Source organism: Aquarana catesbeiana, linkage group LG03 (assembly GCF_042186555.1).
Source record: "Aquarana catesbeiana isolate 2022-GZ linkage group LG03, ASM4218655v1, whole genome shotgun sequence".
NCBI lineage: Eukaryota > Metazoa > Chordata > Amphibia > Anura > Ranidae > Aquarana > Aquarana catesbeiana.
In genome coordinates this window covers 237550303-237577703 of record NC_133326.1, presented here as the reverse complement: position 1 = coordinate 237577703, position 27401 = coordinate 237550303, and the positions used below count along the sequence as shown (strand labels likewise).

The window sequence follows — 27401 nt, the reverse complement described above, 5'->3', positions numbered from 1 at the left end:
GAGAGCTCTAGAGAGCCTTTCGTGACTTTCATTACTAGCTACTCAACACAGCATTGGAGGATAAAGAAACTTATCCAGAAAAACTGGCATATTTTGTGTAGTGATAAGATACTTGGATCCTCCTTACCTTCAAGGCCGCAAGTGGTTTTTAGAGGGGTTCCTTCTCTTAAGGATAAGATTGCCCCTAGTGTATTAAACCCACCATCCAAAACAACTCCTTTTTTTTTTAAACGTAGTGAGTTTTTTTCAATGTAGAAAATGTCAAGTATGTGCCCTTAATGGCTGTCGACACAGAAATAGCAAAGAATTTACAGCCACTAGCTCATCATGTGTCTTTAAAATAAAACCTTTCATTACCTGCTCCACTACTGGAGTGGTCTATTTGTTGCAATGTCCATGCGGACTCCGGTATGTGGGCAGGACCAAATGGCATTGCAAGTCAGACTCAATGAGCACATTAATAATATTAGGAATGGCTTTCTGAAGCATTCTGTTTCGAAACATTATGCGTTGGTACATAACAAAGACCCTAGAAATACTATTTTTTTGGGTATCGATAGGTATACCCCACCATGGAGGGGGCTTCACTCATTAGGGGGATCTCACAACTTGACATTAAATGGATCTACAAGGTGGGTTGTTTTTTTTCCATTAGGCCTCACCGTAGATTCAGACGTTTAAAAGCAGATTATCTTTAAAACAATATACCACATAGTTAAGAACCATTTAGGCTATCATATCTTACTCTAAACATTTCCATGTGCAATTCCCATGTTTCTAGCTCGACTAATGATTTAGATCGTCTCTGTTGTCTGTGAGCTATAGTGAATTAGATTTTTTTTCCTGAGCGCTATAGTAAATATCATTTTCGCGGTTTTGCTATTTTGTGCGTATTTATTTGCGCATTCGCATATTAGCGCTATAGTAAAGCAACCCCTACGAGTTCCTCCTTTGTCTCTCCCATTTGCTGAGCCTGTTGAACATCCTGTTGAACATCCTGGCTGTATGATAACCCATCCTGGAATCTTGATATCCATCTATCCCATGGGGATACTGGGATAAAGTGCAGCCAGATCCCCATCTTGGGGTCAGAGTAGGAGGTAAGCGTCTTGAGAGTTGAGTGTGCACTTTTAGGTGTAAAGATTTTGCTATCCACACTGAAATATGGATTTTTGTTGATACACAAGTATACATGAACTTTTTGCACAAGAGCTCTTCTCTTCTTTGTTTTTTGTTTTTTTTGATGGACTTTACTGGATTATTTATGAATGTTTTTTTAACACATTCGTATTTACAGTTTTTGATATATATGAATGTTTTACTTGCTTAATTAATTGTTATGAATTGATGCACTTTATATTGATAGCGTAACTGTGTTTTTAGTAATATTATTTGTAATTTGGTTTAAAAAAAAATGTGCTGCTTAGTCTAAAATGCCCGGGCCTATTTTTTGTCCCAGTCCAGCCTGCAGGCAGATATAATCTAATCAGTTGTTAACTAGATTTAAACATTGTCTTAACAAATGAGTAAACATTTAGAAGTCAGGTTTCTCCCTTGAATGTTAACGAGAACTGGATTCAGACTGTCCTCAGCATTTCTATCAGAATTTATAACTGGGATTATGTTGGGAAATACTTAGTCTGCTGTGAAACCTCATAGAAACATCAAAATGTAAATTAAAATTTTTTTTTCTAGGTATGCTGTGTGAATGGGAACACATAACGCGCCTATAGTCGGGTGTTCTCAAATTTGACTGCAAATGTGGAAATACATTTTAAAGTTGTAGTAAGCTTAACACTAATTATTCCTATCCTTTATACCCTGTATAAAAAAGATCTGTAATACTTACCTTTTTTTAATTTGAATGGGTGCTGTGATTTGGTTCCATAGCTCCGCCTCCCCTGTGTAACAACGGCTGTGAATTCCAGGAACTTTGACATCACCCATAGGCTCCTGTGGCTCAGCTATTGTTGCCACTCCCTCCTTTCCCCTGCAGCAACTGCTTATTCACACAGGGCCTGGATTTAGATTAGGTCATTACACAGATCTTGTTATACAAGGTATGCAGAATAGGTAGAGAGAGGGGGAGGAAATGTTTTAAGAATAGTTAGCTTTAGGCTTTCCTTCCACTTTAAGTATGACCTTTCAAATAGTTAAACAAAACAGCTGGGTACAGGGACTACCCTGTCTACCCTCTTGTTGTATTTATTACTAAAGTACACATATTGAGCTTCCAACTCCTGAACTTGGTTCGAACAGATCAGCAATTAAAACAAAAGCTGATTTTACAGAATATTTGCCAGAATATGCAATGCATATTATTAACTCTTAAAAAATATATGGCCAAGGGAACTCTCAGTCCTGTAAATCATGTTCATTTTCACTAAATATATTTAAATGCGGGTTTGCCTAGGTTCACATGACATAAAGAGTTATAGAATCTGCATCTTCTCAAACAAAATACATAATGAGAGGCAGAACACCAGCTGTAGTAGTGTCCTTTCTATCTTACTGCACTAAATTAGCCATGATATGCTAAAGTGATTTTCCTGAATAAAGTTAATGTTCCTCAAAGATAAAAAAAAATCTCTCTGGCACAAAGCTCCCCACATAATTAACTTGCGTTCAATAAAAGAAATCATCACAATATATACATAATAATCCTCTGTTATAAATTATACACCTGAAGTTCATTGACAAGTGAAAGTCTAAGGGCTTATTTTTAAAGCCATGAATACCCAAAACTGATATTTGCGTTAACTATAGTGGTTATATTCGTGTAACTCTTAAGGACTCCAGTTATTTGCTCTATACTCTTGACCAATGTCCAGTATGCTGCTTAACACCCATATTTTCCATAAAAGCTGGCTTCTGAACCTTGCACCTGTGCGCTTGCCATCCTTCTGATGTACCTGAAGCCAACTTTTCCATGTCACATGATTGGAAAGCCCCTGATCGCAGGTATGCATCGGGAGCTTTACGGTCTGGTAACTGTGTGGGGAGAAGGCAGGGCATGTGCTCTTAGCACAGAAAAATGGTTACACAGTTCCGCATATATGTGTACCTTCAGCAGGAAGAAGTTAAGGCATTCTCTAAATTAAGGTGAAAAAAAAGTTCCCCAGCCATCCCTAATCCCTTACCTGACAACACTCATGATCCATCACTGTCCCTGGTCTCCTCTCTTCCTGCATTCACAGAGTCTCCAAGAGCAGTGGGAGCCATTGGCTCCTGCTGTTGCCAGTAAACTTCTGTAAGGAGGGAGCACGGGGGCGTGTGTGTCTATGAATGTATTGTCCATATTACCATTGCACATGTTCCTGGACATAGGTTTTTCAGTAGCGGGTGCTGTAGCATCTGCCAGCTGGAAACTGGGCTTGTCATGAAACAATGCACATATTCGCCAGTACACCGTGGATCATCAGATATTGTCCAATGTGCGTTGTGTCTATGAACGCACACAGCCCAGCTTGGGATCATGCCCCCAGCTTGCTGAGGGGGCACACACAGGAAAGGAGAAGCTGACAGGGCCAGCGGGAGATTTCAAAAGATATATCCTACTCTGTCCACCTTTAGGCAATCCCTGGAAACTCATCTCTTCAGGGAAGCCTATCCTGCCTCCACCTAACAACTAGTGTTGGGCAAACAGTTAGGGCTGAGCAAACGTTTGGCCCGAAGAACGCCTATTCACCCTTTCAGCAAACACCTGAATTTGTTCGCTCGCCGAGCGCCCCACAGTGCACTGCATGCTCCCACTGGTCAGGTGCAAGGCTTTGCCAATTAGGGCACAGAGCACTGTCAGAGCCCTGATTGGACAAAGTGATGATGACTTTGTCCGGCTCATTACTCATAGTCCCCCCCACACACTATAAAAGGGTCCTTCCCACTGGAACCTTTTGTAGTGTGTTGTTGGAATGGAGATAGAGCAGGGCTCAGTGATGGCTAGTTAGTGTATTCTTGTAAATCTGAGTGTAAAGTGTTAGTGTAGTGTTAGTATAGTGTGAGTATAGTGTGTCAGTATAGTGTAGTGTGAGTATAATGTGTCAGTATAATGTAGTGTGAGTATATTGTGTCAGTATAATGTAGTGTGAGTATAGTGTGTCTGTATAGTGTGTCAGTGTAGTGTTTTAGTGTAGTGCAGTGTTTAACAAAGCATTACATAACATTTAGTGCTGTATACAATGCTGTACACCCTTTTTTTTTGGTTACGGTTTGTTTTTTTCTTTCTTTCTTTTTTTTTCCTTTTTTTTTTTTCTTCCCCTGCCTGCCCCCTTTTTTTTAAATTGTCAGCTGCAGTTTTTCTGACTGTGATGCTGGTGTTCCCCATTTTTATTTTTAAAATTTTTTTTTACATTTCTGTCAACGCCAGTCCTCAATTTAAAGTGCACCAAACAGCACTTTTCATTCAATAAAGTGCATCTAATCACACCATCTATTTCCCAGTTTCTATTAAATTTGGGTAATGTCTGGAAGGTCAACAAGGAGAGGCAGACATTCCCATGCCACTATCGGGGGGCTAGCAGCATCTGTGTCTTCAGGCAAAGGTGGACAGGGTCCGTCCTCAGTCATGGCGCATTTGTCTCTGTTTAGTGTTGTTGCCTGTGCTATCCAGCCACAGCATGCAGAGGAGGTGGTGGACTGGCTTACTAAACTTACTAAAAATGCCTACAAATTGCCCCAAATTTCTCAAAAATTGTCAGCAAGCTGGGGAGGGGATCAAGCCTGCCTTTTTACATAAAGTCACAGGTTTTTATTGTGCCACATTACCTCTTTACTATTACCAATGTCCAAACAACCAATGATGTCATCAGTTGATAAGGAAACACATTGAGCCCCTGCACATTGTCCTTGTTTGCCCCTCCCCTGTCCCTCTTCATTAGCATTGTGGTCATGCTAGCTGCATGAGGGAGAGAAACTGAGGGAGAAACATTGGAATACTAGTACAAGAAGGTTGGCTTCTACAAATACTGCGTCGTTGGTAAATGGGCTATTAATCATTCTTGTAACCCATTATCTGACTTTGTGTCAAGTTGCCTTGGAAAATCTATTGCCCTACACTTTCTAAGGACACCACACATTGACTAACAAAGATTGCTGTTAATCTTGCTGCCCTGGGTGCATATCTATATAATAAATGACCATCATCCTATTCTAGAGAGTTAACCTCTGTCTGGCCATTCCTCATTCAGTTCTCCCAGGAGACCAGTGTTTCATTAACTGATCCACTGTTTGCAGACATGTCCCTTCAGCGTGCCAACATCTTCAAGGGCCCCAATGTAGCCAGCAGAAGACTTACTTTAAAGACTGCATATTTAGCCTAATTCATAGTTTATTAACCACTTCCGCCCTGGAAGGATTTACCCCCTTAATGACCAGGACATTTTTTGCAATACGACACTGTGTTGCTTTAACTGACAATTGCACGGTCGTGCACCCAAATAAAATTGATGTCCTTTTTGTCCCACAAATAGAGCTTTCTTTTGGTGGTATTTGATCACCTCTGCGGTTTTTTTTTTTTGCGCTATAAACACAAAAAGACTGTCAATTTTGAAAAAAATACTTTTTACTTTCTGCTATAATACATATCCAAAAAAAAAAAATGTCTTCATAAATTTGGGCCAATATGCATTCTTCTACATATTTTTGTTAAAAAAAAAATCCCAATAAGCGTATATTGATTGGTTTGCACAAAAGTTATAGCGCATACAAATTATGGGATATATTTATGAACTTTTATTTTTTTTATTGTTTTTACTGGTAATGTCGGCGATCAGCGATTTTTAGCAGGACTGCGACATTGCAGCAGACAAATCTGACCCAAAGTTACACTTTTTGGGGACCAGTGACACCAATACAGTAATCAGTGCTAAAAAAAATGCACTGATCACTGTATAAATAACACTGGCAGGGAATGGGTTAACACTAGGGGTGATCAAAGGGTTAACTGTGTTTCCTCAGTGTGTTTTCTAACTGTGTGGGGGATGGATTGACTGGGACAACACAGAGGTCACTGTTCCTGATTACTAGGTACAGACAATCTCAGTGTCCTCCCCTGTCAGAACGGGCATCTGCCTTGTTTACATAGGCCATCTCCATCTCTGTGGAGCGATCGCAGGTGGCCGGCGGACATTAAGTCGCTCCCACAGCGTGCAGCGGGTGCGCGCGCACGCCCACAGTATCTCATGCACGAAAAAACAACGCACAGGTCGTTGTATCGCACAATAGAGCCACCCTGCCGCAGTATATATGCGGTGGGTGGTCTTTAACTGGTTAATATCGTGCAATCATAAGGTACAGCCTAGGCCTAGATTTCTCACCACAGAGGACTTTAGGCAACTCAGCTACTATCCTATTGATACTAACCCGTGGTTGCCTACGGCCGCTAATTTAGTGGAGAAAGCTACACCTTATGCTGATCTCATCTGAACTTAAGGTAGCACTCTCACCTTGTTATTTGAAGTTTATAGTCTTGTCAGCTGCAAGGTATTTCTCACTGGGGTATCCTGTTTAGCTGAGCGTTATTTTTCTCAATATAATTTGTTATACTTCCTCAAGGTCTCATGTCTCATTTCAGAGTGACTCTACGGTATGAACCAAAAACTCAGTTTACCTATTGACATGCATACCTAAGGTGTCAGTGGTGCTAAGGTCATGGTAAGAACAGAGGACCCGATACAACCAGAAGCTTCTGCAGGGGTAGCTCTACAATTAGACCATACATGTTTGTATAATACATCTTGCACTCAAGGTCACCATAGGTGTTAGTGATGCTAGAAATATAGTAGGTGATATGGTGCAAAAGATGTGAATGGTAGAGAGAGGATGTCCTGAGGAATGAATGGTTCATCCGTGGGATAAAACATGTTGATGTGGGGTCCCACCCCCTCCTCCCCCCATGCCCTGCATGGCTGCCCTGATGTGCTCATGATGAATCTCCATGCCATAATAGAGGACACAGCCCATATATTGCACTGTTATCTACATGTGGATGCATGCACAGCAAGTACAGCCAGCACTTTAGCTGAGTGTGATCAAGGTCAGTGGGACTGATCTGTGTATGTGAGTACAGGCCGCGCATGGCAGGGCTTTATCACTCTCTGACTTAAAGCAGTGTGTTCCTCGGTGACTCGGAAGTTGGTGGCAGAAGAGGATGGATGGTGTACATAGTTCTGAGTCTGCTTACTAGTATATACTATGGTACAACTTACCATTGTGTACTAGGGGAATCACTAGTCCCTGTAGTATTGACCATTTTTGCAGACTTTTGAGACTATCTACATATGTATGTAAGGGATACAGCACTGCTCCTATACTAGCTGCCAACCTGCAAGCATCTGCCATTCCTGCATGCATGCAATTTATTGTGGATTATTACTCTACAGCATATCACCAGCTCGTAGAGCTGTGGACTGTCTCACTGCTCACCTGCAAGCATATGCTATAAATGCATTATTGCACATTACATGGACATACTGAGGGCATCCTGGTCAGCATCCAGTTTAGCAACAGATCCCATTTTACACTCATACATGAGAGCCTGCAATATAGTACATATTGGATTACACTTGTGTATACATTTTGGGGTTTGCATGCAAGTTTACCTGTAGGTACCACAGTGTCAGTACCTATCCTTTTGGAGACCCACCCTGCATTTTACTTTGCAGGGATATGGTTTGATCTCTACCATGGGATTTTACACTGTAGTCCCATAGGAAGGATCTAGTATGTCCCATGGCTTCTAGTGCCCTGCTGTTTTTGAGTGGTTTTTGGCTGCCTCTAGGAGAGGGATTTTATTGTACTTCATATTGGCCAGTTTTCCTCTCTGTTCTCTCTTCTCTGGGGGTAGCCAGTGCTTCTGCATTATTTATTGCGCTGGGTAGAGTTGGGGTTGTTTTGGGTGTGGGGGGAGGGTTTTTTGAAGGGATGGCTTTTGGTGGGATGGGAGGGTTGGAGTGCTGATGTGGGTGGGCATCTGGGGGGGTTCTGGAGGGTTATCCTGGGTCAAGAAGGGCACCAGTTCTTTTTGTGATTTTTTTAACTGTTTTCAATAAACTATATTTTGGACAGTAGCTGATGTGATGTTTATGCCTTTTTTTGTTTTTTTATTATTCATATGGTTTTGGTGATACCTACCCACCTACATAGTGCGAAGCACCAGTATTATTGTTGATTAGTGGGATTCTGGTCCATAACTTCTTTGTAGACAGGAAGTCAATGGGGAATAAGTCCTTTGGACAAGGTCCTTAGGCTGTATAGTCTATTTTGGTTAGCTCCATCACACTTTTCGCAGCACTTCTGATGAAGTCTGAAGAATTCTCTGGAACAGCAATCGGAAACAACAGGGTGCACAGACTAAGTGTAGTACGTATTAACAATTTATCACACCAAAGACAATTGGCAACTCACATAAAGATAAAATCAAAATGCTTATCTTCATAATCAGGTGGGGTTCTAGTGGAGCACTGGTGGTGGCACGAGAAACACCTGTAGTGACTGAGAAGACAGCAAATTGCCACCAGACTATGTGCAGTAAAGTGGTATGGTGAAATAGCACAAATATTAGCAATTCACTCAGGTGCTGGTAAGATTCGCAAGTATTGGTGTTACAGTATCGGTGGTCTGCTGCTGCAGTAATTTCAAATCTAGGAGCTGTCCCTTCACTTACAACAGAGAGTGGCAGCAACAGGTCCTGGATTTGGAATTACTGGGCTGGTTCTTATGCTGTGCTCTGTGTATCCATTGACACACACAGTGCAGCTCGGCCCAACCTCCAGCTCTCTCTTCACAGGCTATGATTGACAGCAGCTGGAGCCAATTGCTCCCACTGCTGCCTTGATGTCCATTGAGAAGAGAGAGCAGAGAGAGCCTTTGCTCTTGGGCATAGAGCTGAATTGAGATCGAGCTCAGGTAAGTATAGGAGGGGATTTAAGGGAGCTGAATACAGAAAGTTTTTTTACCTAAATGCAAAGAATGTATTAAGTTAAAAAACCTTTAGAACCACTTTAGGGTCCCAAAGGCTTAAAAAATACTAAAAAGTCCCAAAATTAAATGTACATATGTACTAGAATTGCATCCAATGTTTTTTCACACCAATTAACCACTTCCAACACCCCAGTATTCTTTAGGTGTGCCCTTACTTCCTTGGATGGATCTCAGCATTTATATACAGCATGAGTTCAAGCAAGCCTCCAAATGATTCCTCCGTAGCAACCAAATCAGCCTCACATAACTGCTCTGCTTCAGGACTAGATAGAGTACCACCCATAGAAGGATAAAAAGGGAACTCATAATGCTCAGTACTTATTTTAATTAAAAAGTAATTAGAAGAATTACACTAACAATTGTAGATAAATAACAGCATGTTAAAAGAATGTATCCAGTCTAAGTCACAGTGTATACCGCGGTAATCCCGCCCAGCATGATAACAATATGTCTACACCCAAAGGCTGCCTTTGAGAAAGTCCAGTGGACGCAACGTGTCAGTAGGTGTGCACGTGACATCAAAGGCTGCCTCTGAGAAAATCTGGTACAGTAATGTTTCAAGCATAAGCTACTTTTACTAATCTATTACAATATCATTACAGCCTATTTTAACTTTTATAGGACCCATCAGGGACCTGAAACACTGGTGATATTTACCATCAATGTACCATTCAGTGATTTGGCTCTATAAACAAGCATTTAAAAAGCGCTCCTTGTGCTAACAATATTTTGAGATCTTTTTGTGCAATCACACCTTACTGAACAAATGCTACATGAAAATCAGTGTTAGAAAGGGATGCCCAGAAAGTATATTGCTTTTGTTCCATTGAGAATTTGTTTAAAGCTTTCTGTCTGTAAGCAAAAATGTGTATGTACATACCTACATCTTTAGGTTTCTTAATGATTTCTGAAACGCATGCTTGGTTGTACATGTATTTATAACAATGTGATTTTGTAGATTTCACAGTAATATTGCGTTTTTGTTTCAGATTTATGAAACCTATTATCACTTAGGTATTGCTTTTCAAAATATAAATCAGCATGGAAAAGCAGTATTGCAGTATACTAAAGCATTACAAGCCTCATCTATGCAAAAGGTATGTTCTAAATGCGTCCAATTTGTTTGCATATACGATACAATTGCTTCTCAAAATTAGCCTCTAAAATATAGACATTTTCTATAACCCAGAGGGCACAGTGCTGTAATCCAAAGCAACCAATCAGAACATCTCAGTGATATAATCTGTTCATGATCTGCTATTAAGGACGAACTTTGAATACGGATTGACCATGTGTTTGATAAAAAGAGTAATTTGCAGTTTGAGAAAATCAACAAATCAAGCTACCAATTACTAACAATACACTTGCTGTCCACAGAACTATGGTCAGGTGGCTTAGAAGGGCCAATCATGGGGGTTTTATTATGTGCCAGCACCCCCTTCCTATAAAAGTCATTTGCATCAGCCTTAGTGCAGTGTGGAGGCATGGGATTAAGTTACTAAAGACTAATAGGTAGATCTCTTTGCAAGGGAAGTTGTACTTTGCATGTGAATCTTCCCCAAAGCTTAGTGAATGGTGAAATTTCACTTTGCAAAGAATACCAAATTCCCAAAAAAGGAAAGAAAATAAACATTTTTTGCTTGCACAGGATTGGATGATGGAAGTCAGCAGAGCTTCTCTCCATTAACTAAGCTCTGGGGCAAATTCCCTTGCAAAGTGCAACTTCCCTTGCAAGGTGAAAAGTCCATTTTCCTTTTATAAATTAACCCCCAAGGAGTAGTAAGGAACAGATCACAGAGTGTGTACAGTGAGAGGTAGTTGCTGCAAGAGATTGCTAAAAAAAAATCTATTTTTACACTGAGTCACAGACACACTGAGAGAGATTTATTAAAACTGGAGCACTCCGAATCTGGTGCAGCTGTGCATGGTAGCCAATCAGCTTCAGCTTGTTCAATTAAGCTGTGACAATAAAACCTGGAAGCTGATTGGTTCCTATGCAGATCTGTGCCAGATTTTGCACACTCCAGTTTTAGTAAATTCCCCCCACTGTGTGTTGGACAATCCTGTGACAAATTAGGGACAGATCAAAGAGTGCTTGCAGGGAGAGGCAGTTTATAAGCATCCAAGCAGCGCTGCTGTTTTTTTACTCTCAGGTAAAAAAAGGTGGTGGTGTTGTACAGTATTTAGTAAAAGTCACTACAATATTTTGATGTATTTTTTCAGTCTAATAAATATACTGTAATGTATTTTTTTTTAAAACTAAAATTTGGCTGGTTAATGTCCTGTTGAAGATGTGGCCAATAAAAGTTAAATACTGTACACTTAGTCACTATAATATTTTAGGGGCTTTTTCAACAAAATGCATTCACTTTTAAGGTTGATTTATTGATTAGAAGTTGGCTGGTTTATGTCCTGTTTGAAATGGTGCCTAATAAATGTATCTACATGCTATGCATCAGTACAACACTTTGGTGGCTTTTTCAGTCAAATAAATAAACACGAATGTCAATTTCTTGATTAAAAGTTGGCAGTGTGGGTCCTGTTTAACCACTTACCCTCTGAAAGATTTACCCCCCGTTCATGACCAGGCTATTTTTTGCCTTTTGGCACAGCGTTACTTTACCTGACAATTACACAGTCATGCAACGCTGTACTCAAAGAAAATTTATATTATTTTTACCCCACAAATAGTGCTTTCTTTTGGTTGTATTTGACCACCACTGGGTTTTTTTTATTTTTTGCTCTATAAATGCAAAAAGACAGAAGATTTTAAACAAAAAAACAATATTTTTACTTTGTCATAAACCATATCCAATAAAAAAAGGAAAAAATCGAATTTCTTCATAAATGTAGGTGAATATGTATTCTGCTACATATTTTTGGTAAAAAAATCCCAATAAGCGTACATTGATTGGTTTACCCGAACATTATAGCGTCTACAAACTATGGTATATATACTAAAATTTTATTTATTTATTTTTTTTAATACTAGTAATGGTGGCGATCAGCGACTTATAGCGGGACTCTGATAGTATGGTGGGCAGTCTGACACTAACGGACACCTTGTGGGAACTAATGACACTAATACAGTGATCAGTGCTAAAAATATGCACTGTCACTGTACTAATGGCACTGGCTGGGAAGGGGCAAAAGTGGGTGTAAAGTCACATGTATTAATTACTTTGATTCTCTCAGTTTTAGATCCCTGTTCAGTACAGTGTGTGTGTGTTTTCCTAAAATTATAATGCTAAACACCTTCTTTGCAAAGCCCTGCTATCTTGTCATGTGTCATCCCTCTGCTTTCCTCCCCGTTTTAAGAGAGCACAGTGGGAGGGGCTGAGATTCCTCTATGATGAATGCAAGCTGGCAGCGGGAGGTCACGTGTCTGCATAGTGGGGTTCTGCAAAGAAGGTATTTAGCATCATAATTTTAGAAAAACGCACACACTGTACTGAACAGGGACCTAAAATAGAGAGGATCAAAGTAACTAATACATGTTTCTTTACTTTACAAGCACTGGCGCAGCTACAGGGAATAGATTTACACAGGCATGAGAGGAGAGGGGAGGAGCAGAGAGGAGATTGGCTCTCACACAGACTACAGAACTGACAGGGAGAGAGGCAGGGGGAGATGCGGAGACGCTGAGGAGATAGCTGTAAACATTAACTGACCTCGCTATCAGAGATCAGCAGCCATGATAAACGTGGTCAGTTTAAAGAGGGGGAGACAGGAACTGGCAGGATCAGCCCGGTAATGTACAACATAGAAAGGAACAATTGACAAAGCACAAAAGCATTGTGCTATATCTCGTGCCTTAAAGGGATAGGAGCATTTTTTTTCAGGCTCACAATCACTTTAACATCTAGGGCGATCAAAGGGTTAAATGTATGCCTAACCAGTGTTTGTGTGTACTGTGAGTTTTTGTTTTATCCAGCTGTATTTATTAGTGAAACTTGTACCATCCAAGTGAAAGATATAACACCAACATGTCAGAAAAAAATAAAAATTCAAAAACAAAATGACTGAGTTGGAAAAAGGATCACCCCTCTTATGTCAGTATTTTGTTGAACCATCTTTTGCTTTAATTCTAGCCTTTAGTCTGTTGGGATATGTCTCTACTAACTTTGCACACCTAGACTTTGCAATATTTGCCCACTCTTCTTTGCAGAACTGCTTAAGTTCAGTTCAATTTGATGGTGACCGTTTGTGGACTGCAGTCTTCAAGCCATTCCACAGATTTTCAATGGGGTTTAAGTCTGGGCTCTGACTAAGCCATGCAAGAACATTCACCTTTTTCTCCTTCAACAACTGTGTGGTCATTTTTGCTGTGTGTTTTGGGTCATTGTCATAATTTTGATATAAAGCTCACAATTGCAGTCTACTAAAGCTGCTGACATAGTGTGCATCGAGTCAATATTTCTGGATCTTTTCTTTTTTATTTCTTCCTCTTAAATTGCAGCCTTATAAATGAGCTTACATACTGAGAAGTGAGTCTGTACAATATTTCTGTCTGTTGTCAATAAAATTATAAACTCTACTTTTTTTTTGTTTTTATAATTTATTTTATATTTACATTATATCTTTTAGCCTCTTGTTAGTTAGGCCTCTTTAGGCAGTTGTTGATGACAGTTCCAGAGCTGTCTTTATTGTCCCAGTACCTCAGTGCATCTTTTGAAACACTCCCAAAAAATGTAAAAACACTGTGCTGCCAAAACATTGCACACCCTAACCCCAAGTTATTAAAATTCAGCTTATCAGTCACAAATTCACCTTGCTGCAATGAGGAGCCCCCTGGTTTGGTTCGCAGCAGAACATGCGAACAGGCAAAAAATTTGTGTGAACACCGTTAAAGTCTATGGAACGCGAACATGAAAAATCAAAATGAAAATATTTGCCAGCACACCATGAAACGATGCAGATAGCGTCCAAATGTATAATTTATTGCATGATCACAAGGAGAGCCACATAATGGCTGTGTGTTGAGTTATTTTGAGAGGAGAGCAAATTTACACTGTTATACAAGCTGTACACTCACTACTTTACATTGTAGCAAAGTGTCATTTCTTTAGTGTTGTTACATGAAAAGGTAGAATACTTTTGTGAGATACTGTGTGTGTATATATATATATATATATATATATATATATATATATATATATATATATATCTCAAGTACACTGCCACTAACTGAATAACCTGCCTGCTTAATCTAACTCAAGCTATCTCTCTGTCCACGCCAACAACACTACACACGGCCGATATGTAAGCAGCTTTATATAATGTGGGGCGTGGACTTAGTCCCCCCGAGCCATGATTGGCCAAAGGCACCCTACCTTTGGCCAATTATGGCTCTCTCAGCAGAGCACGCTGTGATTGGCCAAAGCATGCAGGTCAGGTGCATGCTTTGGCCAATCATCATACATCAATGCACTGTGATCTCGCAGTGCATTATAGGGTGTTCCGCTGTGCTCGAATTTCCCGCGAACGCCCCTTAATGTTCGCTGTTCTGCGAACGGGCAAACACCCGATGTTCGAGACGAACTTGTGTTCGACCCAAACATCGAGCTCATCCCTATTCACGAATAGGAGTACAGAATAGTGTCCATTGGTTTGAGACGTTAGCAGGTTGTTTGTGAGTTTTAGGAGAGCAGTTTCTGTGGAGTGTTGAGGACGAAATCCAGACTGAAAGGGATCAAGAAGGTTATTTTCAGTGAGGTGGTCGCTCAGTCAGTTGTAGACTAGACATTCAAGGAGTTTCGATAAAAAGAGGAGCAAGGAGATGGGGCGTACTGTAGGTTGTTAAGATTGGTGGGGTCCAATGAGGGCTTTCTAAGTATGGCATATGGAAGTGATATTGTTGCATTTACTAAATCTATATTGTGATTGAAGCTCAGTGTAAGGAAAGATACCATCATAATTTTTAATCATAATCATTTTTGCCAATTTATCACAATTACCCATTTCACCAAACATGACGACTTCTTGAGTGGTACTGACACCTTTAAGCAGGTTCTTTATGATTAGTATATTCTGGAAAAGGATTAGGTACTGTAGAATACACAGCAAACATTTGCTAAGAATGATGACAAGTTTGGTAGCTGACTGCAATGAATTGTTTTAACATATGCATTCAATCTCAACTGATTACTTGTTGTAGAAATTAAGCAATTTGCGCTCTCTCTCATGTTCAGATTCTTGCACAGCAATTGCTAGTCATTACACATACACTCTAGATACCCCTTTTACTCTCATTGCAGATTGCAGATTTTCTTTTATTTTGTTAATCTTCTCTAAGTAAATGAATTAATAGATAAGAGCATGCTGTCAGCCTCATACCTTGTTATGTGCCCCCTCAGGTTATAATGTTTGTGTTTTCCTAAACACAAGCAATGCAATTATAAAATGAATTACAATGTAATTCGGACATAGTCAGTGCCCTGTAGGAGTACTGCAGGTCTTTATTCAGCTCCAATACACCCCTGCTGGGCAAAATTAGTATTTTAATTTGAGATAAATTAAAGACTATACAAGCTAATGTCCACAAATAAATAACATCGTTAGCATACAGATCTGGAATTTATCAGTCATGAGCACTGCTGGCTGCCCTGAATGGTTTAAAGCAAAACTATAATGACTTCTAAGAAAGATCACTAATTCTGAAGCTTCCTTCACAATATCATCCACCCCCCACCTCCCCTCAGCATGATGCCACTGGTCCCGACTCCCCAAACTTTTACAGCTGTTTCTACAGCAACTGTCAACTTTCTGTAGATAGTAGAAAGCAGATATTTGCATAGGATGAGGCACCCTCTTCTCCCTCTCTCATGACAGTTCTTGGACCTGATGATAGGTTGGCCAGGCACTGAACAATGCATTGATGAGGCACTACACGTTTATTCTAAAATAGGTTTAGCTTTATTTAGTTTTTTTTTTTTTTTAAAGTTTATAATGTTAATATATTATTATATCATTGTTTACCTTATTCTTCATATACAGTCTTTGTTTTACAAATAAACATTTACATTTGAGAACGGAATCCTGGGTTAGATATAAACAGCACAGAATACACTGTTTGCTTTGAAGATCAGTTTGTCAGAATGATATGTCACTATACATTACTATTGGTCTCACAACTTTTTAAAAAAAGCTTTTTTTTTTCCAATACAGAAAATCTGCACTGTTGGCTGCTCTGTAGGAACATTTCTGCACACCCCTGTATTGACTCGTCGAGCATTTGCATTTGTTAAATGTGGTAAGATGGAAATATATGAACGGTTTATCATACAGATTTATATAAATGGGCACAACGCAAGGTACAGTAACCAGTATAGTAATGTATGGTACAATAACCAGTAGCAACTAGTCAGCAAACATTGACTATAGTTCTTATTGGTGTCTGTATCCCCACTGGGAAGAATTAGACTGGCCATATATGGATCATTTTCAAAAACATACTGATTCTGCCATCCACACAGTCATGGTGGAGAGGGGAATCCTGCCCTCTGGGTCATTGGACACTGACAGTAGGGACTCCAACAAACCCGTTTGAAAAAATTAAATCATTAGATCGACATCTATCAAGTGGGAGCAACCACACATTGATTTAAATTTGGCTGGCCCCTGCTGAACAGGCCAGATTTCAATCTATCTATGGCCTGCTTTACCCTCACTTTCTGTCTCAGATATAAGTAAAAAACCTGCCAAATCTCTAACCTTCCCCATCCTCCAGAACCACTTTGAGGCAGTTTGCTCTTTGGAAAACCTTATTAAAGAAAACCTGTGCTGAGAAAAAAGTGTGCCTTGGCTGACCACCTTAAAATACTAGCTGCTGTCATGCCAACCCTTTGGCTTCAATACTATTGGGTGTGTTTATGAAAGAATAATAATACCTATTAGTCCTGTGAAATGATATAAACATTCATTCTGTGCAAACAGAGGCAAAAACAAACGTTTTTTTTTTTTTCTTTTTAATCAGACTTTATTTTATTTTTTTTGTTATAAACAGATACACAACATAAAAAAAAGGTAGAAAGAGCATATTTCAAAGAAGCACAATAAACCAAAAACAACCACAAAATACTGAAAAAATAAAAATCAAAACAAAAAAAAAAAAAAAACACAAAGCCCAACATAGAGCATGCCTAAATATAATCAATGCAACAAATATGTACTGCATATAGAAAAACAAAAATAAAAACCCAAAACCTTATAGCGTTCTATAAGGATGGTCCCGATGTTCGAGTGAAACGTAAATTCACCCGCCGAGGAGCACCCCCCGAGATCGCAGTGCATTGACGGCTGCTGATTGGCCAAAGCATGCACCTGACCTGCATGCTTTGGCCAATCATAGCACGATGTGCTGTGAGAGCCATGATTGGCCAAAGGCAGGGTGCCCTTGGCCAATCATGGCTCAGGGCTATGTCCACGCCCCACACTATATAAGACTGCTTACACGGTGGCTAAATGTAGTGTGTTGGAGTGGAGATAGCGTAGGCAGGTTGGTTAGTGGATAGAGCATGCAGGCAGTGTAGAATATAAACTACAGTATAGTCAGTGTAGAATATATATTACAGTGCAGGCAGTGTAGAGAATATATATATATATATATATATATATATATATATATATATATATATATATATATATATATATATATATATATATATTACAGTGCAGGCATAATACAGTGCAGTCAGTGTAGTGTATATAAAGCAAGGCATAGTATATACTACACTTCAGTGCAGAGTATATACTACAGTGCAGTGCAGAGTGTATATACTACAGTGCAGTGCAGAGTATATAGTGCAGTGCATAGTATATACTACAGTGCAGTGCACAGTATATAATACAGTATACTGCGGTGTGAATAACACAGTATAGTGCAGTGTATATAATACAGTGCAGTGTAGTGTGAATAACACAGTGTTGTGGTGCTACTGAAGTGCCGGTGTGTCGCCACTGATCCCATTTTTATTTTTTTTGCAGAATAAGGTTCTGCTGCTTCATTATTAGTACTCCCCTTTCTGTGTTGCAGGTTTTATACCTTCTGCGTCAGCACAGCAGTGGTATACCTTTTATTTTTTATTTTTTTGGCGCAGCAGCACCAAGAATATTTAGAGCATAATTGCTGTCCCCCCTTCTGCTTCAGCAGTGGTCCCCTTTTTCTTTTTCGGGGCTTTCTTTTTTTTTTTTTAACATTTATTTTATTTTGGGTTTTTTTTGCAGCAGCATTGAAAAAAATTCTCCACAGTTGCTGCATTGTTATTTTCTTAAAAATAAATAAATAATAAAACTGTTAATAGTGCACCAAGCACAAAAGTATTGCACCCAAGCACCATATTCCCTTCCCACACTCTTTAATAAAGAGTTATAATAATGCCCCCCCCCCCCCCCAAAAATAAAAAACAATAATAAAACGGTTTATAGTGCACGTAGCAAAAAAAAAAAAAATCCCCATCATGTCTAGAAGGCCAACAAGGAGAGGCAGATGCTCACAGGCCACTAAAAGAGGGCAAGCAATAATAAAACGGTTTATAGTGCATGAAGCAAAAAAAAAAAACCCCAAAAAATCCCCATCAAGTCTAGAAGGCCAACAAGGAGAGGCAGATGCTCACAGGCCACTAAAAGAGGACAAGCAGCCTCTGTGTCTACAGTGAAAAGTGGTGGTCGCGGACATGGTGCATCCTCTGCAGTTGGGGCACGCTTGTACTTTTTTTAAGCTGCTGACCGTGTTATTGAGCCACAATATGCAGAAGAGTTGGTGGAGTGGATAACTAAGCCGTCCTCATCCTCCTTATCCTCTGTCACCCAGGCTCATACTAGTTTGCCTTCCACCGTAGCTGCCAAAGCAGCCTATTCCACTGGCTCCTTGTCAACAGCTACTCCTTCCATAGCTCCACCATCATGCACGGAGGAGTCACCAGAGTTATTTGATCACAGTGTCGGTTACATTCTGCTGGAGGATGGGCAGCAATTTGAATGCTCCGATGTTGGTTCCCAGGTTGAGGAAGAGAGTAACGTGAGCTTAGAGAGAGGGGATACCACAGCAGGACAAGAAACTAGCAGTCATGTTCCCCCGAGCTGCAGCTTACTGCCAAGTTTTCTCCAGTGATGAGGAGGGAGGGGATGATGAGGTCACTGACTGTACTTTGGTGCCTGAAAGAACAGAGGAGGAAAGTGAGGAGGAGGCACAACTCCAACCATTCGGGAGGTCCTCCAGGTGCCAGCTTAAGGGCAGCCACCTTATTGCATCACACCACAGAGCTCCACAGGTGCAGGGCACTGCTGACTTCCCACTGACTTCCAAAAGTTCATTGGTGTGGGCTTTTTTCAACACATGTGCAGTAGATTGCAGCATTGCTGTTTGTAATCTCTGTCTGAAGCAGATAAAACATGGCCAGAACTCCACCGGTTTGAGCACCACATGCTTGACAAGACATATGACGACCTGCCATGCAGTCCGTTGGCAACAACACCTCATAAAAGGACCCACATCATAAAAAAATGCAGACTTCTCCTTGTCCCTCATCTGGAATCTCTACCCCCACTATACCTCAAGGCTTCTCAAAAACCTGCACTGGTAGGAATGATGGTATAGCAATGGGTGCCACAAGTACTTACAGCCAATCTGCTAGCAGTACACCACCTGTTGATTTCATCAGGCAAATTTCACTACCCCAGTTGCTGAACTGTAAAAAAAAAATACTGTCCCAGCCATCCACATGCTCAGCATCTAAATGCTAGCTTGGCCAAATTGCTAGCACTACAACTGCTGCCTGTTTATCTAGTGGACTGCCACCTTTTGTGAATTTGTGGAATGTGCTATACCACAGTGATATGTTCCAAAAAGTAATTTATTTTCATGTGTAGCCAAGTCCCGGGTCCCTTTTGGTCTAATGAAAACCTCCAGAGTTAGGGATAGCTGACATCCTTGTATTTAGAGTGGGTTACGAGGCATGGTGGGTGTGATGCAAGGGAGATTCATGGGCGCCATACACTTCTTGAATGCAAAGAGATTTATTGTCTCTTAAACAGAACTGTGGGAGAGAGGGTTTAGGGCCAGGACAACCTTTAGTAGTTGCAATGTTAATTGGCAGACTTTGAGACTCGTATAGGTAGACAGCCATGCATGGAAAGGCACCCATCCGTACACCACATCTGCATGTGTAGACACCCTGTCTCATATGGCAATAATCTTGAACGGTTTCTAACAAAGGTTACAATGAACTCTTTCACTTCCTCTACAATCTCCTATTGTAGATCTTCACTCAACTGAGCTCCCAGTCTTTCTCACTAGACTTGCTGATCCACTGCCACTGGATCCCCTGAGCTCTTCCAACCTTCTCGCCCAGTATCTTCCTCAAGAATCACCCCCACGTCCCTGCTGGCTCCCTAGCTTGGCATCCAAGATACTCTTCAAGCGTCACCCCACTGGCCTGCTCGGTCCCTAGATTGACACACAATGCTACTCTGCAAGCATCACCTCTGCTGGCTAGGTCCCTGGCTTGACTCCTGCTGAAGATTCCCAATTCTTCACCGTCCCCGGTTGATGAGAATACTGCTCTGGTACTTGCTTCAGCTACTCACAATGGTCCCTGGTAACAAGGTGGATGGTCCCTTAGTGGGGACAATTTCCCCTCTACCTCCAACCATGACAGGTTCTCCGGCAGAACCGGCACTTCTGGTTGGACTGCAAGCCGCAGTCCCAGCCCTACGCCGCTCTCTTGCTTGTGGATAGACCCTCAGACAGCCTAGCAGCCAGATGTCCCGGGGATAGGCCTCAGGCTCTGGCCTAGCAGCCCGGGGCAGCACAACACATGACCCAGACAGCCGTCCAGGTGGCACGGAATGCTGATCACCTGACCTCACCCAAATAAATAGGCTCTCCCAGCAGGCCAAGGGACCCAAGAAGATCCCTGTCCATTGGCTGAGATACCCCATCAATTCCCAATCTGTCCTTGCAATGCCCTTGTCTTATTTAATACCACCAGATACCCGGCCATCTAGTGACAGAAGAGAGAAGTGCAGCAATTCCAGAATTAGGGTGGAATCAGGTGTTTAAGGCAACTATACCTGGCAGGTAAATTTACAAGCAACCCTGCCTAAACATCAGGGTGCTACACACGAAAGGCCATTCCAGCTCTCTACCTTCATGTGGAAGGCAATGTTTTTGGCCTCGTTGGACAGGGCGGTCAGCAGCAAGGTTCACATTTCTGCTGACTCATGGTCCAGCAGGCACGGTCAGGGATGTTACATTTCCTTCACGGTGCACTGGGTAACTCTGCTGGCAGCTGGCAAGGATGCAGGACAGGGTTCAGTGCTGAAGCTTGTTCCACCACCACGCCTCCAAAAATCTGATGGTGATTCTGCCACATCTGTCTGCTCCACCCCCCCTTCTTCCTCGATGGCCTCTTCTGCTGAATTGTCTTCTGAACCAGCAATGCTCCCTAATGCCCTGTACACATGATCGGACTTTCCGATGGAAAATGTGCGATCGGAGCTTGTTGTCGGAAATTCGGAGTGTGTGGGCTCCATCGGACTTTTTCCATCGGAATTTCCGTCACACAAAGTTTGAGAGCTGGCTCTAAAATTTTCCAACAAAAAACAAAATCAATTCGCGTAAATTCCGATCATGTGCAGACAATTCCGACACACAAAGTACCACGCATGTTCAGAATCAAGCATAAGAGCAGCACTGGCCATTGAACTTCATTTTTCTCGGCTCGTCGTAACGTGTTGTACGTCACCACGTTCTTGACGTTCGGAATTTCTGACCAACTTTGTGTGACCGTGTGTATGCAAGACAAGTTTGAGCCAACATCCGTCGGAAAAAATCCGATGGATTTTGTTGTCGGAATGTGCGATCGTGTGTACAGGGCATAAGTGTTCAAGGGGCTACACAAGCAGTCAGGCTAAAAGATGCCATGCAGTGCTTCAGTTGGTCTGTCTAGGGGACCAGAAACCTAATTAACATGGGCTAATTAACTAATCCCTTTAGACAGCCTAGATGACCTTTAGGCCAGACTGGCCGTCTTGTAGCTCAGAAAACACAATCAACATTATCACAAATCAACACAGAACTCTTCTTCACACAATAGCAGAGTTAATTAACACAAACAACAATGGGGATCTAATGACTCTTAGATCCCATACTAGACTTATTTACAATAAACACATTCTAGCAGGCAACAGACAGACAGGTGGCTGGAATTGACATCAGCATCTCCTAACAGTATTTGTCCCAGCATTATGAATCAGCCACTATTTCTAATATGGCAAATCCAGGGTCCCCAGAGTCTGTGTATCCTGGGGGACCAGGACCCGAATCGACAGTAATACCACCTCAAGGGTCCCCAGGCATACAGCTCAAAAAGAACACCGTTGTATTCAGTCCCCTCCAAAAGCCTCTATCCCGGGTGAGTCTGTCACAGCATGTAATTTCAATTTTTTTACAAATTTTTAACAGCAGGGCCCGTTCCTGGGCCCAGCAAGAGTAACTGAGAGGGGTTACAGTTCAGGCACCACTTGGGATGGGCGAATGGTTTGGGCCGAGCATAAGTTTGGTCTGAACATCACCCATTCAGGTATTCGCCTAACACCCAAACTTTCTGGGCACTTAGTGGGATGTTCGGCCGCCGAGCTCACAGTCAATAGGTTAAGGCTTCCCTGCTGAGAGCTAAATGTAAAAAAAAAATATTGTACAAAAAGAATGTAAATTTAAAAAAATTGGGTAAAAAAACAGCGTGGGTTGACCCATTGAGTCTGGTATGGATTTTAACCACCAGCAGGAACACTCACTCCCTCCTGTAGCCCATCAGAGTACCCGAGTACCTATCTGCAGCCCATGCCTCATAGAATATATTGGGGTGTTTTTTTTTTTCAACATTGGGTCATTTTTGGGTAATTCCACTGTCCTGGTGCTTCAGGACCTTCAAAACTATAATAGGTAGGAATGAAATTAGATGTGTAATGTATGCTCCTAGAACACCTGATGGTGGGTCCCTGCATGTTGGGCCTCTCTATGTGGCCAGGCTGTGAAAAAGTCTCACACGTGGTATCGCTATACTGAGTCAGGGGGAGTAGCAGACTGTGTTTTGGGGTGTAATTGTAAGTATTCATATGCTGTGTGTGAGAAATAACTTGGTATTATGACAATTTTGTGTAAAAGAAAATCATTTCTTCATTTTCCCAATAATTGTGGGAAAAAATTTCAACTTCAAAAAACTCACTATATCTCTTACTAAATACCTTGGACTGACCACTTTCCAAAAAGGGGTCATTTGGGGGGTATTTGTACTGTCCTGGGGTTTCAGGGCCTCAAGAAATGAAATAGGCAGTCAAGTACATCAGGTGTGATCATATTTTTATGATTTGCACCGTAGTTTGTAGACTCTATAACTTTTGCACAGAGTAAATAATATCCACTAATTTGGGTTATTTTTACCAAAGATATGTAGCAGTATTGATAAGAAATATGTGGATGCAGGGGGAGCTATAAATCTGATCACACTCTGGCTGCAACAGTATTAAAGTGCAAAGTGCTAAACAATACATATAATATTCATGACACAAGTGCAAATAGACAATATAGTGAATATTTCTTAAAAACAAAAGTACATATATTGATTGTGATACAACTTCAATCTTTACACCGTCACCAATGGAAAAACTTCACATAAATCACCCGGTGGATGTGAGTGAAATGCCTACTCACCAGACCACCGTGACCTCTTTAAATAAAAACAAGGTCGGTATAGGCTGTGTTTTGTGGGTCAGGGATCTTGCTGATGCACATTGTCGGGTCTCGGCAATATAGATAAAGCTCATTGAAAAAAAGGGCATGGGTCCCCCCCGCAGTCCATTACCAGGCCCTTTGGATCTGGTATGAATATTAAGGGGAACCCCGAACCAAAAATTTTTAAAAAATTGCGTGGGGGTCCCCCCAAAATCCATACCAGGTCCTTCAGGTCTGGAATGGAAATTAAGGGGAACCCTGCGCCAAATTTTAAAAAGAAATTGGCGTAGGGGTCCCACCCAAAATCCATACCAGACCCTTATCCGAGCACGCAACCTGGCAGGCCACAGGAAAGGGGGGGGGGCGAGAGAGCGCCCCCCTACTGAACCGTATCAGGCCACATGCCCTCAACATGGGGAGGGTGCTTTGGGGTCTGACCCCAAAGCATCTTGTCCCCATGTTGATGGGGACAAGGGCCTTATCCCCACAACCACCGGGCAAGGGTTGTATGCCGGCGGGGGGCTTATCGGAATCTGGAAGCCCCCTTTAACAAGGGGACCCCCAGATCCCAGCCCCCCCATGTGAATTGTTAATGGGGTACATTGTAAGAGAGACAGTTTGGGACAAATCCTTTATTAAAAAATAAAAAAATAAAAATGTCCCGCAATGTAAATCCACGTCGCCCGATGGACCGAAAAAGAAAAAAAAAACGCAACCGTTCCGCCTCCATGAGAGGCTCCCGCCGACTGACGCTTCTTCTGGGTGTCAGTTCTTATATAGCTGAGGGTGGGGGCACCCGGTGACGTAAACGGATGACCACGCCCCCCTATTACGCCACGGGGAAGCCACTGTCTCTTGTCTTTTTTACCATTTTTGACACATTATTTTGTGAAATGGTAGGGGTACGATGTACCCCGTTACCAATTCACATAGGGGGGCTTGGATCTGGGGGTCCCCTTGTTAAAGTATGGATTTTGGGGGGACTGGGGGGGAACCCATGCCCTTTTTCTCAATAAGTTTTATCTATATTGCCGATACCCGACAATTCATTACAGCCCCGATCAGTTTTAAATGATTATTTTTCCTTTAGAAATGTCATTTTGCTGTGGTACTGTTCTAAACAGGGGAAAAATGCACCACTTTACAGGCATACTATAGACACCCCCCAGGCATGATATTTAAAGGAATATTTCATTTTTATTGTTTCACTTTAAGCATTAAAAAAAAATCACTGCTCCCGAAAAAACTGCCGTTTTGGAATTTTTTTGTATTGATACATGTCCCCTAGGGCAGGTCCCGGGTCCTCAAACACTTTTTATGACAATAACTTGCATACAAGCCTTTAAAACGAGCACTTTTGATTTTTCATGTTCGTGTCCCATAGACTTTAACGGTGTTTGCGTGTTCTTCTGAATTTTTTGCCTGTTCGGTATGTTCTGTTGTGAACCAAACTGGGGGGTGTTCGGCTCATCCCTAATCCTGACGAGGGATTTTCATACTATGACACAATGGCTTTATATGTCATACTTTCTTACTATGGGCATGCATATGAATTAACTAGTTTGGATCCATGGAAAGTGCTCCCATAGAAGCCTGTATGTTATGTTTTCTATAACACACCCCACTCTTGGGGATACTTTTACACTGTTAAAGAATGGGGTTCTCGCTATCCTACTTCTTCCATTTCTGGGAGAGGCAGGATACCGCACACTTGGTTCTACGTTCATTGCAATCCCAAACAGCGGACTAAACATATTACCCACGTTAGAGTTATACTTACCCCTTGTGTTAGTACATACTAGTACTTATGGCTGACATGCATAAGCCTTGTCTCGCTATCGTTGTTTAATCCCCCACAGTTTTTTATTACAATTCTGGTTTGTTGAAAGTAGTTCACAAGCTGGGTGGTCTGCCCCCCTCTCCATGACACAGTTAGTGCCCATTTGGGGTTTCTGGAGATAAGAAACTTCCACCCTCCTCCAATTACAGGGTTGGGGGTATGCCCCATATCCTCAGACATAAACGACTAATGCTTTGATAACTGTTATGTTTTGTGCTCTTGTACTATGGATTTATTGTTACTATGTACAACAGAATGTATCAATGTTTTTTTTTAACCCCTTTATAAAATGCAATAAACAACGATTGAAAGTAAAAGAAAAAACACAGTGGTGATTAAATACCACCAAAAGAAAACTATTTGTTTGAAAAAAATTATAAAAATGTTGTTTGGGTACAGTGTTGCATGACTGAGTAATTGTCATTCAAAGTGTGAGAGTACTGAAAGATGAAAATTGGTCTGTGCAGGAAGGGGTGAAAGTGCACTTTATTGAAGTAGTTAAGGGGAACCCTATGACAGAATTAAGAAAAATAATGGCATGGGGTCCCCCCCAAAAGCCATATGAGGCCGTTTGGGTCTGGAATGGATCTTAAGGGGAACTCTACCCCCCCCAAAAAAAGGTGTGCCCCCCCCTCTAAAATCCATACCAGTCCCTTTGGGTCTGGAATAGATTTTAAGGGGAACTCCACCCCCCCAAAAAAATAAACTGCGTGGGGTATCCTCCAAAATCCATACCAGTCCCTTTGGGTCTGGAATAGATTTTAGGGAAAACTCCACCCCACTCCAAAAAAAGGACTGAGGTCCCCCCAAAATCCATATCAGGCCCTTTGGGTATGCCATAGATTTTAAGGGGAACTCCACACCATTGTTTTTTAAAATGGCGTGGGGTCCCCCTCAAATCAAAGCCAGACCCTTATCCAAGCATGCAGCCTGGCAGGCCAGGAAAGGGAGGGGACGAGCGAGCGACCCCCCCCTCCTGAACCATACCAGGCTGCTTGCCCTCAACATGGGGAAGGTGCTTTGGGTGCTTTGGTGCATTTGGTGCATGTTGATGGGGATAAGGGTCTCTTCCTGACAACCTTGGGCTGTGGTTGTTGGGGGTCTGCGAGCGGGGGTCTTAGCGGAATCTGGCAGCCCCCCTTTAACAAAGGTGCCCCCAGATCCCAGCCCCCTTATGTAAATGGGCACCTCAAAGCACCCTCTCCATGTAGGGCAAGCTGCCTGGTATGGTTCAGGAGGGGGGACGCTCGCTCATCGCCCCCTATCCTGACCTCCAGGCTGCATGCTCGGATAAGGGTCTGGTATAGGTTTTGGGGGGAACCCCACGCCAATTTTTTAAAAAATGTTGCCCTTTTTTTCATTGATATTTCATCTATATTGCTGGGAGCAATACATTATAGCCACAAGCAACTGTTCTACACATTGCATAGATGTGCCACTTTACAGGCAGACTAAGGGGACCCCCAGGCACGATATTTAAAGGAATATTTCATTTTTATTGTTTCATTTTAAGCATCATTAAAATCCCTGCTCCTGAAAAAACGATCATTTTAAAAAGGTTTTTTTGCATTAATACATTTCCCCTAAGGCAGTACCCGGCTCCCCATACACTTTTTATGGCAACTTGCATATAAGCCTTTAAAATTAGAACTTTTGATTTTTCATGTTCATGTCCCATAGGCTTTAATAGGGTTCGCATGTTCGCTAGAACTTTTTGCCTGTTCGAGCTGTTCTGGTGCAAACCGAACCGGGGGGTGTGTGGCCCATCCCTAGCATTCAACAAACATCAAGCAATGCAAATGGAAACAGCTTTTAATAACCTAGGCAATGCAATTATAACTAGAGAGG

General features: G+C 41.6%; 1 protein-coding gene across 1 annotated transcript in view; it reads left to right on the top strand.

The window, feature by feature from the left end:
- The first annotated feature begins 16184 nt into the window (after nucleotides 1–16184).
- The window catches only part of LOC141134510 (uncharacterized), a 216727-nt gene continuing 205510 nt past the window's right edge, over nucleotides 16185–27401 (top strand). Inside the window, exon 1 of the mRNA XM_073624024.1 lies at nucleotides 16185–16231. The gene's annotated coding sequence lies outside the window, so the exon portion shown is untranslated. The remainder of the gene's footprint in view (nucleotides 16232–27401) is intronic.